Genomic DNA, 14,970 nt, shown 5'->3' on the forward strand with positions numbered 1-14,970 from the left:
CCGGAATGTTATCTGTATTTGTCAAGTAGGGTACCTGGAGACCTAGAGTAAATTGGAGGGCTGTTTCGTTGAGTACTTCTGCTCCATCCACAAAAGGTGAGATTTCCCGGTGGCTAACCATTTTAATTCCAATTCCCTTTCCTGTTCCAACATGTCAGTCCACCGCCTCCCCTTGTGTCATGATGAGGCCACTCTCAGAGTGGAGGAGGAACACTTCATATTCCATCTTGGTAGCCTCCAAATTATTGGCATGAACACCGATTTCTCCTTTGGGAGTTTTCTCCCCCTCCACGTTTCCACCTCTCCTATTCCCCGCTCTGGCCTCTGACCTTTTCTTCTCATCTCCCTTGTGCCCTTCCTCTTTCCCTTTCTCCTATGGTCCACTCTGCTCTCCTATCAGATTCTTTCATCTTCGGCCCTTTACCTTTCCCACCCACCTCCCTATGAATGCGTGGGTTTCCTCTGTGTGCTCTGGTTTCCTGCCACAGTCCAAAGACGTATCGGTTGAGTAGGTTAATTACTCACTTACTGTCCATTATGTCACCGGTGTTTAGAGCAGTAATGAAAGTCCTCCATCTCTGCCAGTCTTCACGGCTTCCTTCAGTATGTCAGCAGCTTCCCCTCGATTTTCACTACCGTCAGTCATGTAAATCCCCAGTAGAAATTCAGGAATACCATCACACTCAGATCTAAAAGAATTCTTTATTGCTGTTTCTGTCACAGTTTTATTTGACCAGTCAGGGTTGTTAGCCCTGAGCTGAACCCCCAAACCTGGAGGACTGGTGGACCACTCTCAGTCTGGCCTCCACACTTTGACCTGTACCAAGAGCTAAAGCACAAGGCCCTGACTCCAGCCAACATAGCTCTCTGAGTCATTAAGACATTCAAGCCTCCAAAGCCTATGACAGGGTTGTGGTCCTCTAGGAGGAAGTAGGTTAATGGGTCATTGTAAATTATCCTGGCTGGGTGAGTTGGTGGGCAGAGCAGCTCATTGGACTAGAAGAGCCTGTTCCACACTGTGTAAATAAAAGAAATGAAAACGTATGTGTAGAAAGTTTGATTTCATTGGTCGGAGCATCGAGTAGAAAAATTAAGAAGTCATGTTGCACTGTACAAGAAGATGGTGAGATCCCATTTGAGGATGGGCAGGCTTGGACTTCTATTCCTTAGAGCATAGGAAACTTGGGGGGTGTGGGTGACTTTATAGAGGAGCACAAAATCATGATTGGCATAGACAGGGTGAATGTATACAGTCTTTTTCCAGGGAAGGAGAACCAAAACCTGGAACGTGTTGCAGAGGGATGCGATGCGCTGCGCTGGACTGCTGCCACAAAACGGATGCCGGATTGTGCTAACGTGGGGACAGGGAACCGCAGACAAAGCCGAGAAGTAGAGACATAGAATGCAGCAGTGACCACACCCAGGTTTCAGGAAGTTCACTAATTATGTTATAGTGTGCACCCATTACTGTAATAGAAAATTGCACTTACTTCTGGACCTGCGGATAATCATTTTATTCTCTCATCAAGACTTAGTCTGTTACTTATTAAAGCCACCATTCTGTCACCAAGATGTAGTTTTGCTGGTAATCTTGTCAACTGGGAATGTAAAGGCTGTACCTAATTCATGCTGAGGGAGCTCAGCTTTAACTGGTTTCCTGGTGCGAACCGGTTTTTAATGAATCACCCGTTATTTAGAACACCAGCTCCATGTGACCTTTCAGTTTGTTCCTACAGAGAGGAAAGCTTTAACAGGACCCTAAGGGAAAATGTCTATATGCAGGTCATGGGCTGGTGTGTACTCATTGGGCCAATGTATTACTCTTTGAATTTATAGGTGGTTTTCCTTGATGGATTCTTGGAAGTAGAGAAAAGAGTGCTTTCAGATATCATGCAAATTTCATTACCTTCTCCATTTTTTGCTTCGCTTAAGAGACCATAAGACCACAATTAGACAGAATTAGGCTGCACGGCCCACTGAATCTGTTCCACCATTTCATCATGGCTGATTTATTTTCCTTCTTGACCCAATTCTCCTTCCGTCTCCCTGGAGCTTTTGACGCCCAATCTAATCAACAACCTATCAACCTTCACTTTACATAAACCCAAAGACTAGGCTGCTACAGACAACTGTGGCAATGAATTCCATAGATTCACTACCCTCTGGCTTAAGAAATTCCTTCTCATTTTTGTTCTAAAGGGACATCCTTCTGTTCAAAGCCTGCGTCCTCTGGTCCTACACTCTCCCACTATAGGAAACATCCTCTCCACATCCACTCTATCAAGGCCTTTCAATATTCAATTGGTTTCAATGAGATCCTCCCTCATTCTTCTAAACTCCAGCGGGTACAGGCCCAAACCATCAAATGCTCCTCATGTATTAACCCTTTCATTCGTAGAATCGTTCTCATGAGCCTCCTTTGGACCTTCTTCAATGCCAGCACATCTTTTCTTAGATAAGGGAACCATAAGCGCTCTCAGTACTCCAATTGCTGTTTGACCTAAGCCTCAACGTTGCATTCTTGATCTTATACTATAGTCCTCTCGAAATTAAAACAAACTCTGTATTTCTCTTCCTTACCACCAATTCAACCTGCAAGTTAACCTCTAAGGAAGCCTCAAGTCCTTTTTCTTCCCATATAGAAAATAGTGTTTGCTATTATTCCTTCTCCCAAAGTGCATGACCATACATTTAGTCCTGACGAAGGGTCTCGGCCTGAAACGTCGACTGCGCCTCTTCCTATAGATGCTGCTTGGCCTGCTGCGTTCACCAGCAACTTTGATGTGTGTTGCTTGAATTTCCAGCATCTGCAGAATTCCTGTTGTTTCCCTACATTATATTCGTTCTGCCACTCCTTTACCCATTCTCATAATCTGTCTGAGTCTTTCTCTAGACTCCCTGCTTACTCAACAATACTTGCCCCTCCAACTATCTTCGAAACTTGCTGACAAAGCCATCGATTCTGTCATCCAAATCTCTGGCGTATTACTTGAAAAGAAGCGGTCCCAAAATCAACCAGAACAGGTCCCCTATATTCTCGTACTTTGCCTCCTGCCAGTCAGCTAATTTTCTCTCCATGTAATGCCATGTAATACCATGGACCCTTGTTTTGCTAAGCAGCCTCACGTACAACAGCTTGTCAAAGGACTTCTGAAAATCCAAATAAATAACATCTACTGACCCTCCTTTGTCTATCCCGCTTGTTATTTCCTCAAAGAATTCCAACAGATTTGTCACGGTGTATCGGAAAGATAGGTTAGTCGGCAGAGGGGCTGGTGTGGCCCTGTGTATAAGAAATAATATTAAATCATTGGAAAGGGATGACATAGGATTGGAAGGTGTAGAGTTTCTATGGGTTGAGTTAAGAAATGACAGGGGTAAAAGGACCCTAATGGCAGTTGTATACAGGCTTCCAAACAGCAACCGGGATGTGGATTACAAATTACAGCAGGAGATAGAAAAGGCGTGTCAGAAGGGCAATGTCATGATAATCATTGGGGATTTTAACATGAAAGTGGATTGGAAAAACCAGGCCAGTACTGGACGTCAAGAGAGAGAATTTGTAGAATGTCTAAGGGATGACTTTTTAGAACAGCTTGTTGTTGAGCTCACTAGGGGATCAGCTGTGCGTGATTGGGTGTTGTGCAATGATCCAGAGGTGATAAGAGAGCTTCAGGTTAAGGAACCCTTAGGGAACAGTGATCACTATATGATCGAGTTCACTTTGAAATTTGAGAAGGAGAAACTAAATTCCAATGTATTGTATTTCAGTGGAATAAAGGAAATTACAATGGCATGAGAGGGAAACTGGCCAAGGTTGAAAGGGACACTAGCAGGAAGGACAGCAGAGCAGCAATGGCTGGAGTTTCTGCGAAAAATGAGGGAAGTGCAAGACAGATATATTCCAAATAAGAGGAAATTTTCAAATGGAAGAAGGACACTATTGTATCTGACAAGTGAAGTCAGAGCCCAAGTAAAAGCAAAACAGAGGGCATACAGGGAAGCCAAAGCTGGTAGGAAGATAGAGGATTGGAAAGCTGTTAAAAACTTGCTGAAGGAACCAAAGAAGGTCTTTAGGAAAGAAAGGATGAATTATGAAAGGAATTAATAATATCAAAGAAGATACTAAAAGCTTTTTATTAAGTATATAGAAGGTAAAAGAGAGTTGAGGGTAGATGGAGGACCAAAAGAAAATTGCACTGAAGGTATTGTAATGAGAGATGCAGAGATGGCAGAAGAACTGAATGTGTATTTTGCATCAGTCTTCACAGTGGAAGACATCTGCAGTATACCAGAGATTCAAGATTGTCAGGGAAGTGAAGTACGTGCAGTGAAAATTTCAACTCAGGAAGCTCAGGAAGCTTAATGGTCTGAGAACGGATAATCTCCTGGACCTGATAGAATGCACCCTCGGGTTCTGAAGGAAGTAGCTGGAGAGATTGCGGAGATGTTAACAATGATCTTTCAAGAATTGATAGATTCTGGCATTGTACCAGAAGACTGGAGAATTGCAAATGTTACTCCGCTATTTAAGAAGGGTGGGAGGCAGCAGAAAGGAAACTATGGACCTGTTAGCCTGACATCAGTGGTTGGGAAGTTGTTGGAATCGATTTTGTTAGGGATGAGATTACGGAGTACCTGGAGGCACGTGACAAGATAGGCCAAAGCCAGCATGGTTTCCTGAATACAGCAATTCTTTGAGGAAATTACAAGCAGGGTAGACAAAGGAGATGCAGTAGACGTGGTGTACTTGGATTTTCAGAATGCCTTTGACAAGGTGCCGCACATGAGGCTGCTTAGCAAGATAGGAGCCCATGGAATGACAGGGAAGTTACTAGCATGGGTGGAGCATTGGCTGATCAGCAGAAAACAGAGAGTGGGAATAAAGGGATCCTATACTGGCTGACAGCCGGTTACCAGTGGAGTTCCACAGGTGTTGGTGTTGGGACCACTGCTTTTTACGATGTATGTCAATGACTTGGACTATGGGATTAATGAATTTGTGGGTAATTTTGCCAAATATACAAAGATAGTTGGAGGAGCGGGTAGTGTTGAGGAAACAGAGAGCCTGCAGAGAGACTTAAGGAGTTTAGAGGAATGGACAAAGAAGTGGAAAATGAAATACAATGTTGGAAAGTGTATGGTCAGGTGATTTGGTAGAAGAAATAAACAGGCAGACTATTATTTAGATGGGGAGAGAATTCAAAATGCAGAGATGCAAAGGGACTTGGGAGTCCTTGTGCAAGGTACCTTAAATGTTAGCCTCCAGGTTGAGTCGGTTGTGAAGAAGGCAAATGCAATGTTGGCATTCATTTCTGGAGGTATAGAATATAAGAGCAGGGATGTGATGTTGAAGCTCTACAAGGCTCTCGTGAGACCACACTTGGAGTATTGTGTGCAGTTTTGGGCTCCTTATTTTAGAAAGGATATACTGACATTGGAGAGAGTTCAGAGAAGATTCAGGAGAATGATTCCAGGAATGAAAGGGTTACCGTATGAGAAACGTCTGGCAGCTCTTGGGCTGTATTCCCTGGAGTTCAGGAGAATGAGGGGGGATTTCATAGAAACATTCCGAATGTTAAGAGGCCTGAACAGATTAGATATGGCAAAGTTATTTCCCATGATAGGGAAGTCTAGGAGAAGAGGGCATGACTTTAGAATTGAAGGACTTTCATTTGGAACAGAGATGCGGAGAAACTATTTTAGTCAGAGGGTGGTAAATCTGTGGAATTTATTGCCACAAGCGGCTGTGGAGGTCAAGTTACTGGGTGTATTTAAGGCAGAGATAGATAAGTTCTTGATTAACCAGGGCATTGAAGGGTATGGGGAGAAGAGCAAGGAGTGGGGATGATTGAAGAATTGGATCAGCCCATGATTGAGTGGAGGAGCAGACTCAATGGGCCGAATGGCCTACTTCTGCTCCTATATCTTATGGTCTTATGGTCGGGCAAGATTTCCCTTTTACGGAATCCATGCTGACTTCAGCCTATTTTATCATTTGCTTTCTAGTACCTCAAAGCCTCATCCTTAACAATGGACTCCAACATCTTCCCAACCACTGAAGTCAGGGCAACAGGCCTATAATTTCTTGTCTTTTACCTCTGTCCCTTCTTATAGATTGCAATAACATTTGCAAATTTCCCATCCTCCAGAACTATTCCAGAATCTCATGATCCTTGAAAAGATCATTACTAATGCCTCAACAATCTCACCACCTACCTCTTTCAGAACCTGGGGATGTTGTCCATTTGGTCCAGGTAAATTATCTACCTTTTGACCTTTTATCATTTCAAGCACCTTCTCCTTGTTAATAGCATCTACGCTCATCTCTGCCCCCTTACACTTTCGAATCTTTGGCATACGGCTGGTATCTTCCCCAGTGAAGACTGTTGCAAAATATTAATTAAGTTAGTCTGCTATTTCTTTGTCCCCTATTACCATTTCTACAGCATCATTTTCCAGCAGTCCAATATCTATTCTTACCTTTCTTTTAATCTTTATGCATCTGGAATTTTTTGGTACGCTCTTTTATATTACTGGTGAGCTTCCCTGCATATTTCATGTTAGATTGAATAACCCTGGATATTTATGGGCGATTTAAATTCCACCATTTCCTACAGTGACATGCTGTGCGTTCAGAGATGCTCTTCTGCACAATGGTGTTGTGATGTGTGGACGTTTGACTTACTGTCATCTTCCTGTCAGCTTGAAGCAGTCTGGATATCCTCCTCTGACCTTTCTCATTAACAAGGCATTTTTACCAAGACAGCTGCTGCTCACCAGATTTTTTTTTGCACCATTCTCTGTAAACTCTAGAGACCGTTGTGCGTGAAAATCCCAGGAGACCAGCAGTTTCTGAGATACTCAAACCACAGCATCCGGCATCAACAATCATGCCATGGTCAAACTCATTTAGATCACATTTCTTCCCATTCTGATGTATGGTCTGAACAACAACCGAACCTTTAGACCATGTCTTTATATTTTTATGCATTGAGTTGCTGCCGCATGATTGGCTGTTTAGATACAATATTGTGAGAAAGTCTTAGGTATCTATATATATACAAGGTGCCTTTTGCACAGTAATGCAGTAATTTTATGTATTGCACTGTACTGCTGCCGCAAAATAAACAACAGATTTCATTATTTATGTGAGTGATGATAAACCTGATTCTGATGTGGGTCTCTCTTGTGGACTGAGAGTGGGAAGAGGGCAGGGAGAGAGAAATCGTGGTAGGGAAAAGGGGAAGGGAGAGAGGAGGGAGCAGGAAGCACCAGAGAAGATTCTGTGATGATCAATAAACCATTGTTCGGAATCAAATAATTTTGCCTGGTCTCTCAAACTGGGTGTGTCTGCGCCTGCGCCAACCCCTGTCCCTGGCACTCCTTCTCTGTCACTTGTCCCACATCCCTCCCACGGCACTCTACCCTCACCATTCCCAACCTCCTTTGCTCCTGCCAGATTTACAATTTCTGCTCCACGTTTACAAGTACAGTACTGTGCAAAATTCTTAGACACCTGTTACGTACCCCGTAACTGGGTTGCCAAACCAGCAGAAATGGATCACTCAGTTGGAGTCTGGAGTACTAGAACTAAGAAAGTTTTATTAAAGAAACAAGCAACACAGTAATCGAAAGGATAATAAATGCAACAGTTCAGTGATGATAAACACACATGTGCACAGAATTAAGATAACAGCATCAATCAAGCTCTATCGTTGTCTAGGGGTAAATGACCAAATTTCAAAGTGACTCAAAGTTCAGTCCAGTTTAGTAGTTTAGTTCACAGTAATCGTTGCCATGGCGATGGTCAACGTGGGGGGAGAGAGAGAGAGAGAGAACAGGAACAACTGATCATTCAGACACGGCTTCACTCACAGACCGGCGATTTTTGGGCGGGTCCTTGGTGATGTCACCTGAGGTCACCGACTGTGACCCCTCCTCCAGATGCGGTCGATCCTCTGCAGTGAACCCGGCACCCAGGCAAGGGCGGACACACACCGGGTTCCCGCTGATCGTACCTTTCCACCCTGGCCGTTGTCTGATACTTCCCACCGACTCGTGAGAAGCGTACCGCTTCCAGGGTCTCGTTACCTCGGGTGGCGTGTGTGTCCTGCCTTAGCAAACCGGTCCCTTTTTATCCCCCTGCTGGGGTATCGCCTGTCCATCACTTCAAACAGTTCAGGGTTCAAAAGGGGGAGCCGCTCCAAACAGCTCTCTCTCCCACGTCCCTTCATTACACATCTCCAGACGCTGCTCCATTGTTCCTTATCTCTCCTTCCCCTGAGGGCAGGTGGCAGACCACTTGCTGATGTCACTGATGCTAACCCTGGCCAGCAAACATCTTAATTTTTATGTGTATTCTCGTCACACACCCAGCTATATATATGTGCCTAAGACTTTTGCACAGTACTGTATTTGCATTAATGAGCAAGTGTACACTATCTATGAACTTTGAACTTTGTTAGGATGGGGATCAGCTTCTTCCAGACCATGAGTTGACTGAACTCTCTGACACCACCAGGTCCCATCGTGTGGGAAGTCCAGTAGCATTTAATTTTTAATTTGTGTTATAAATGCACCTTATTATTGGTTAATTTATTTATGGTAATATTACTTTATGTGTTGTGTGTGAGTTATATGAACTGTGTTGTGCTCCCTAGTCTGGAAGAATGTTGTTTTGTTTGCCTATATACATGTGTACAGTTGAATGAAAATGAACTTGTACTGTTAAGGTTTCTACAATTAACTGTATACTTTCTCCTTTCATTTGACCTCCCAAAGTGCAAAACAACACTCTTGCCCGGATGAAACTTCACTTGCCATTTATTTGTCCATATCTGTAACTGATCTATATTCTTTGATGGACCTTTATACTCTCCACAATTTACCAATCTCAAAGTCATCCGCAAACTTGCTAATCCATCCATCTACACTTTCATCCAAATCATTGATACACTGTATGTTACCGGTTCTGGAGAATAGAGGAGGTAACTGTTTCCATTACAATACTTGTGAACTAGATTGATAAAAGTGCTTCCTCCATGTCATAAGAATATACGTTGAGTGTCTACTTTATTAGGTACAGGGCGAACCTAATAAAGTGGCCACTGACTGTATATTCATTATGTGAATGAATTGTTTCAAGACAGCTCCTAAACTGCAATATCTGTTGGGTTTGTGCCTCAGATTTAGTATTTTAGAGTTCCCAGAGATGGATTTTGGAAACTGCACAGGGTTTGGGGTCAGGTTAGGGTTCAGGAACAGAGATGAGGGGGGTGAAAGGTTAGGGGCGGTGAATGTAGAGTTGGGGGAGGAGCCAATTGTTCAATGTCATTTCCAGTACACAAGTGTAAAGGAGAACAGAAGAACTGTTACTCCAGACCTGATACAGCATAAAAAGAAACACAATAAGATAAAGAACACAATAATAATAACAAATTTAATAAATATAAATACATAGGATAGCTTATAGATATAGATTGATTTAATGCCCATAAAGGGACTCGAGCTATGACAGTGTCTGTACATAAGGAGACTCTGACAGGAAATGGTAAAGTAGTACAGATTGGGGGCATGTGGAGGAGTGGGTTAGTGGGTGGAGATGTTGATTAGCCTTGAGGAGGAGGAGGAGGTCTCTGTCAGTCAGAGTTGACCATGAATATTGCGTCCCAGCTGTCTAAATACTCAAGCCTGGGCAGTATAATATGGAGAGTGGATATAGCCACAAAGCAGCAGAGGTTTGAGATCAGAGTTGTCCTTCTTCTAGATGAGCTGCCAACCACGGCTGACAAACCCCATCTGTCCGAAGCAACTGGTTTTAAAGCACCAGTAACCCACCCTTGCCCCTTCTGTCAGTAGAAATGGTTCCGCCGGGCTTAGTAGCTAAGCCACACGTGAAGGCCAGGAACTGGACTTGGTTGTCAGAGGCTATTTGAGGTACACATCACTGGGAGCATGTAATAGGTAGAGGTAACTGGTACCATCCCATTACCACTCCCAGCAATAACAGCCTTGCAGAACCGTAAGGCCTAACTGCTTGGGGAAAGCAACCGTTTCCTTCTGTAATGCGTTCCTTGCCTGCAACGGAGGGGTGTCTGGAAATAACAGACTATTGAACAGAGTTTTTTTTAAAGTGAATTCTTGATCTTTCAGTCTACATCATCGTAGCTCTAACATTCTGTTTGTTTGGCTGCACTGCACTCTCTCTGTAACTGAAATACTTTGTTCCCTATTCTCTTTTCTGTTCACTATCCCAAAGTATTGTGCCAATATATGACATGATCTACCTGGATGGCGCACAAACAAGTTTTTAACTGTATCTTGGTGCACATGAAAATGATGCCACAAGTAGCAAGAAAAAATGGGGCTCCATGATCGCGTAGCCATTAACAATACACTATCACAGCTCTTTGATGGCAGGGTGGAGACACATCTCTACCGAAGGAGGTGCAAGGAGCTACTTCTCTCCGCTTGTCTGCAGGTCACCCTCGGGCAAGGTGTAGCCCCTCCGATCAGGGTCACGTGAAGACATGGGAGCAGGTGGTGGATGGTCATATGAGCAACTGGTACATACTGTATCACAAGTCCTGGTTATGTGAGCACTGATGCCAGGCAGACAATCTCTGAAGAGCGTTGATAATGGCTGGGCTCACCCATCTTGCAAAGACACTGCCCAGAAGAAGGCAATAGCAAACCAATTCTGTAGAAAAATTTACCAAGATCAATCAAGGTCATGGAAAGACCATGATCAGTCACATAGTACAACATGGCGCATAATGAAGGAATGAATTACAGCTCAGGGCATTGGAGTTTTGGAGTTTAATTCTGACACTGTCTGTAAGAAGTCTGTATGCCATTTCTGTGAGCATCTGGGTTTCTGCTGGGTGCTCTGGTTTCCTCCCGGACTGAAATAGACCGAATCATTTTCTTCTATGAAGTAGATTTTAGAGTTTTATTAACATGCTCCCAGTTTCACGCCACCTAAATGATTCCTCCCTGATATGTGCCTCAGATATGGTCTCCTTAGCATGGAATGCTGCCTTTGGTTTTCTGAAGGCCATGTGACATATTCAATATTACAGAAGAACGTAATTCCTAATATGGAACCCACTAATCTCTATGTATTGTTATTTGAACGTGATAATGATGATAGCATCCTTCTGTCTCAAAGGACAATGGAAACGTCAAGCCTGGGCATAAAGTATGGAGATCTTGGGATGCCTAGTTATCAAGATCCCTTTCTCGGCCTCACTGGTGTGGTCCAAAGGAAAGCTTACGAAGCAATATGTTTGGCACCAGCTTGGCTGCAGGAGCTGCCAAAAGGATGGTTAATGGCGTCCAGCCACCTCAGGGGCTTCACTCCGGGTTTTCTGCCTGGGTTTACTCCCGTAGCCTTCGTCTCTCCCAAGGCTGTGGGGCTATTTACCTATAACTGGGGATGTGGTTCACGAGCACCAGGGTGTGTGCACACACCAGTGTAGGCCTGCATGCTATGTGTGCGGGGGTCAGACCTCTCCCCATCCTCTGTAGTTCAGCCTGAGTCGGTGGGGTGTTCAGTTTCTGTGTGCCGCCAGCGAGGAGCCACTACATGAGGCTTGCTGTAGAGAGGCTGTGTACTGGCAGGGAGAGACTTATGCACTCACCTCTCCTTTTCACAAAGCTGCCGGCCAGCGGTGGAAGCTAAAAGCGAGAGTGAAAAGCACTACCTTCTTACACTACTATACCAGACACAGCACATCAACTATTTGACACACTATTTGAACATAGAACTCAGAATACAATAACACAGTAAAGGCCCTTTGACCCATGATGAGTGGAACTCTTAATGCACTCTACGATCAACCTAATGCTTCTCTTCCACGCAACCCCCCAGCTTCCTTCCATTCATCCTAGCTAAGAGTTTCTAATGTATCTGCCACTACCACCTTCATTGGCAGGGTGTTCAATGCACTCACCCTCTCTGTGTCAAAAACCTACCTCTGACCATCCCCGCTATACCTTCCTCGAGGCCATGTCCTCTTCTCATTGCTACCATTAGGGAGGAGGTACAGGAGCCAGGAGACACGAACTCAGCATTTTAGGAAGAGCTTCCGGCCCTCCGTCATCAGAGTTTGGAATGGCCCATGTGCCCACAAGCACGGCCTTAACACCTTGCTCTCCTCTTGTGATACAGCACAAGATCATAAGACAATGGAGCAGAATTAGACCATTCAGCTCATCAAGTGTGCTCCACCATTCCATTATGGCAGATTTTTTATCCCTTTCAACCCCATTCTCCTGTCTTCTCCCCTTAACCATTGGCTACCTGACTAATTAAGAATCTATCAACCTCCGCTTTAAACATACTCAATGACTTGGCTCCACAGCCACCTCCAGCAACAAGTTCCACAGACCTTCCACCCTCTGGCTAAATAAATTCCTCCTCATCTCCGTTCTAAATGGATGCCCTTCTATTCTGAGGCTGTGCCCTCTGGTCCTAGACTCTCCCACTATAGGAAATATCCTCTCCACATCCACTCTACTGAGGCCTTTCAACATTCAATAGATCTCAATCAGATTCTCAATGATTCTTCTAAATTCCAATGAGTAAAGGCCCAGAGCCATCAAACATGCCTCGTGCTAACCCCTTCATTCCTGGAATTATTCTCCTGAACCTCCATTCAACCCTCTCCAATGCCATCACATCTTTTCTTAGATAAGAAGGCCGAAACTGCTAACAATGCTGCGTGAAGCCTTACCTGTACTTTAGAAAGTCTCAGCATTACATCACTGATAATATGTTGTAGTCCTCTTGAAATGAATGCTGACATCGCATTTCCCTTCCTCACCACCAACTCAACCTGTAAGGTAACCTTTAGGGAATCCTGCATGACAACTCTCAATTTCCTTTGCACTTCTGATTTTTGGATGTTCTCTACGTTTAGAAAATGGTCTATGCCTTTATTTCTTCCAGCAAATTGCGTGACCGTACCCTTCCCTACACTGTATTCCATCTGAGACTACATTGGCCATTCTCCAAACTAAGCCCTTCCGCAGATCCCTCCTTTCTCAACTCTACCTTCCCCTCCACCTATCTTTGTATCGTCTGCAAACCTGGCCACAAAGCCACCAATTCAATCATCCAAATCACTGACATATAACATGAAAAGAGGTGGTCCCAACACCGACCCCTGTGGAATACCACTAGTCATCAGCAACCAACCAGAAGAAAGCTCCCCTTATTCCCACTCTTTGCCTCCTACCAGTCAGACAATCTTCTATCCATGCCAATATCTTTCCTGCAGTACCATGGGCTCTTTCTTATCTTGTTTTGCAGCTTCATGTGGGGCACCTTATCAAAGGCCTTTTGAAAATCGGAGTATGCAACATCCACTGATTCTCCTAAGATATTGAGTGAGTGCCTCCCCAACACTGATTTTGCATTTATTTCTTATTTTAACTTAGTTTTTAATGTATTGTGATGTACTGCCACTACAAAACAACAAATTTCATGACCTATGCCAGCAATAACAAACTTGATCCCGATTCCGGTGTTAACTGACTGTGATGATTTGGTAGATTAATCCATGGCTGGGAAGCAGGTGCAGGGGGCAGGGCTTCAGGTTCTTAAATCACTGGGATCTCTTCTGGGGGAGGTATGACCTGTTCAAAAAAGACGGGTTGCACCAGAACCCAAGGGGAACCAGTATTCTCCTGGGCAGATACAGTCTGTTAGAGATGTTGGGGAGGGTTTAAACTAATTTGGCAAGGGGGTGGGAACCAGAGTGAAGGGATTCAGGATAGGGCAGATGATAAAAAAGTAAAGATAGCGTGCAGTCAGACTGTCAGGAAGGGCAGGCAGATGATAGGACATAATTCCAGCCAGCTGGGTGAGTATCAGTGCATTTGGTATGCAAAATCAAAAAGGGTAGCAAATACCTTACTCAAAGTGTTATATCTCAAAGCACAGAGTATAGAAACATAGAAAAACTACAGCACAATACAAGCCCTTCAGCCCACAAGGTTGTGCCGAACATGTCCCTGCCTTAGAAATTACTAGGGTTACCCATAGCCCTCTATTTTTCTATGCTCCATGTACCTATCCAGGAGTCTCTTAAAAGATCCTATCGTTTGCTCCTCCACCGCAGTCACCGGTAGCCCATTCCACGCACTCACCACTCTGTGTAAAAAAATTTACCCCTGACAACTCCTCTGTATCTGCTTCCAAGCACCTTAAAACTATGCCTTCTCGTGCTAGCCATTTCAGCCCTGGGAAAAAGCCTCTGACTATCCACACGATCAATGCCTCTCATCATCTTATACACCTCTATCAGGTCACCTCTTGTCCTCCGTCGCTCCAAGGAGAAAAGGCCAAGTTCATTCAACCTGTCTTCATAAGACATGCTCCCCAATCCAGGCAACATCCTTGTAAATCTCCTCTGCACCCTTTCTATGGCTTCCACATCCTTCCTGTGGTGAGGTGACCAGAACGGAGCACGGTACTCCAAGTGGGGTCTGAGCAAGGTCCTATACAGCTGCAACATTACCTCTCAGCTCCTAAATTCAATTCCACCATTGATGAAGGCCAATACACCGTATGCCTTCTTAACCACAGAGTCAACCTGTGCAGTTGCTTTGAGCGTTCTAGGGACTCGGACCCCAAGATCCCTCTGATCCTCCACACTGCCAAGAGTCTTACCATTAATACTATATTCTGCCATCATATTTGACCTACCAAAATGAACCACTTCACACTTATCTGGGTTGAACTCCATCTGCCATTTCTCAGCCCAGTTTTGCATCCTATCAATGTCCTGCTGTAACCTCTGACAACCCTGCACACTATCCACAACACTTCCAACCTCTGTGTTATCAGCAAACCTACTAAGCCATCCCTCCACTTCCTCATTCAGGTCATTTATAAAAATCATGAAGAGTAAGGGTCCCAGAACAGAACCCTGAGGCACATCACTGGTCACCGACCTCCAT

The 14,970-nt window shown here is 44.3% G+C and overlaps 1 protein-coding gene across 2 annotated transcripts in view; it reads left to right on the forward strand.

Moving 5' to 3' along the window:
- arpp21 (cAMP-regulated phosphoprotein, 21) overlaps positions 1 to 14,970 on the forward strand; it is a 414,287-nt gene that overhangs the window by 17,195 nt on the left and 382,122 nt on the right. The window contains exon 2 of one of the 2 annotated variants that reach the window (XM_063066324.1): positions 13,319 to 13,395. The exons of the other annotated variant lie outside the window; for it this stretch is intronic. The gene's annotated coding sequence lies outside the window, so the exon portion shown is untranslated. The remainder of the gene's footprint in view (positions 1 to 13,318; positions 13,396 to 14,970) is intronic. 2 annotated transcript variants of the gene reach the window in all.

Source organism: Mobula hypostoma, chromosome 1, assembly GCF_963921235.1.
Source record: "Mobula hypostoma chromosome 1, sMobHyp1.1, whole genome shotgun sequence".
Taxonomy (NCBI): Eukaryota; Metazoa; Chordata; class Chondrichthyes; order Myliobatiformes; family Myliobatidae; genus Mobula; species Mobula hypostoma.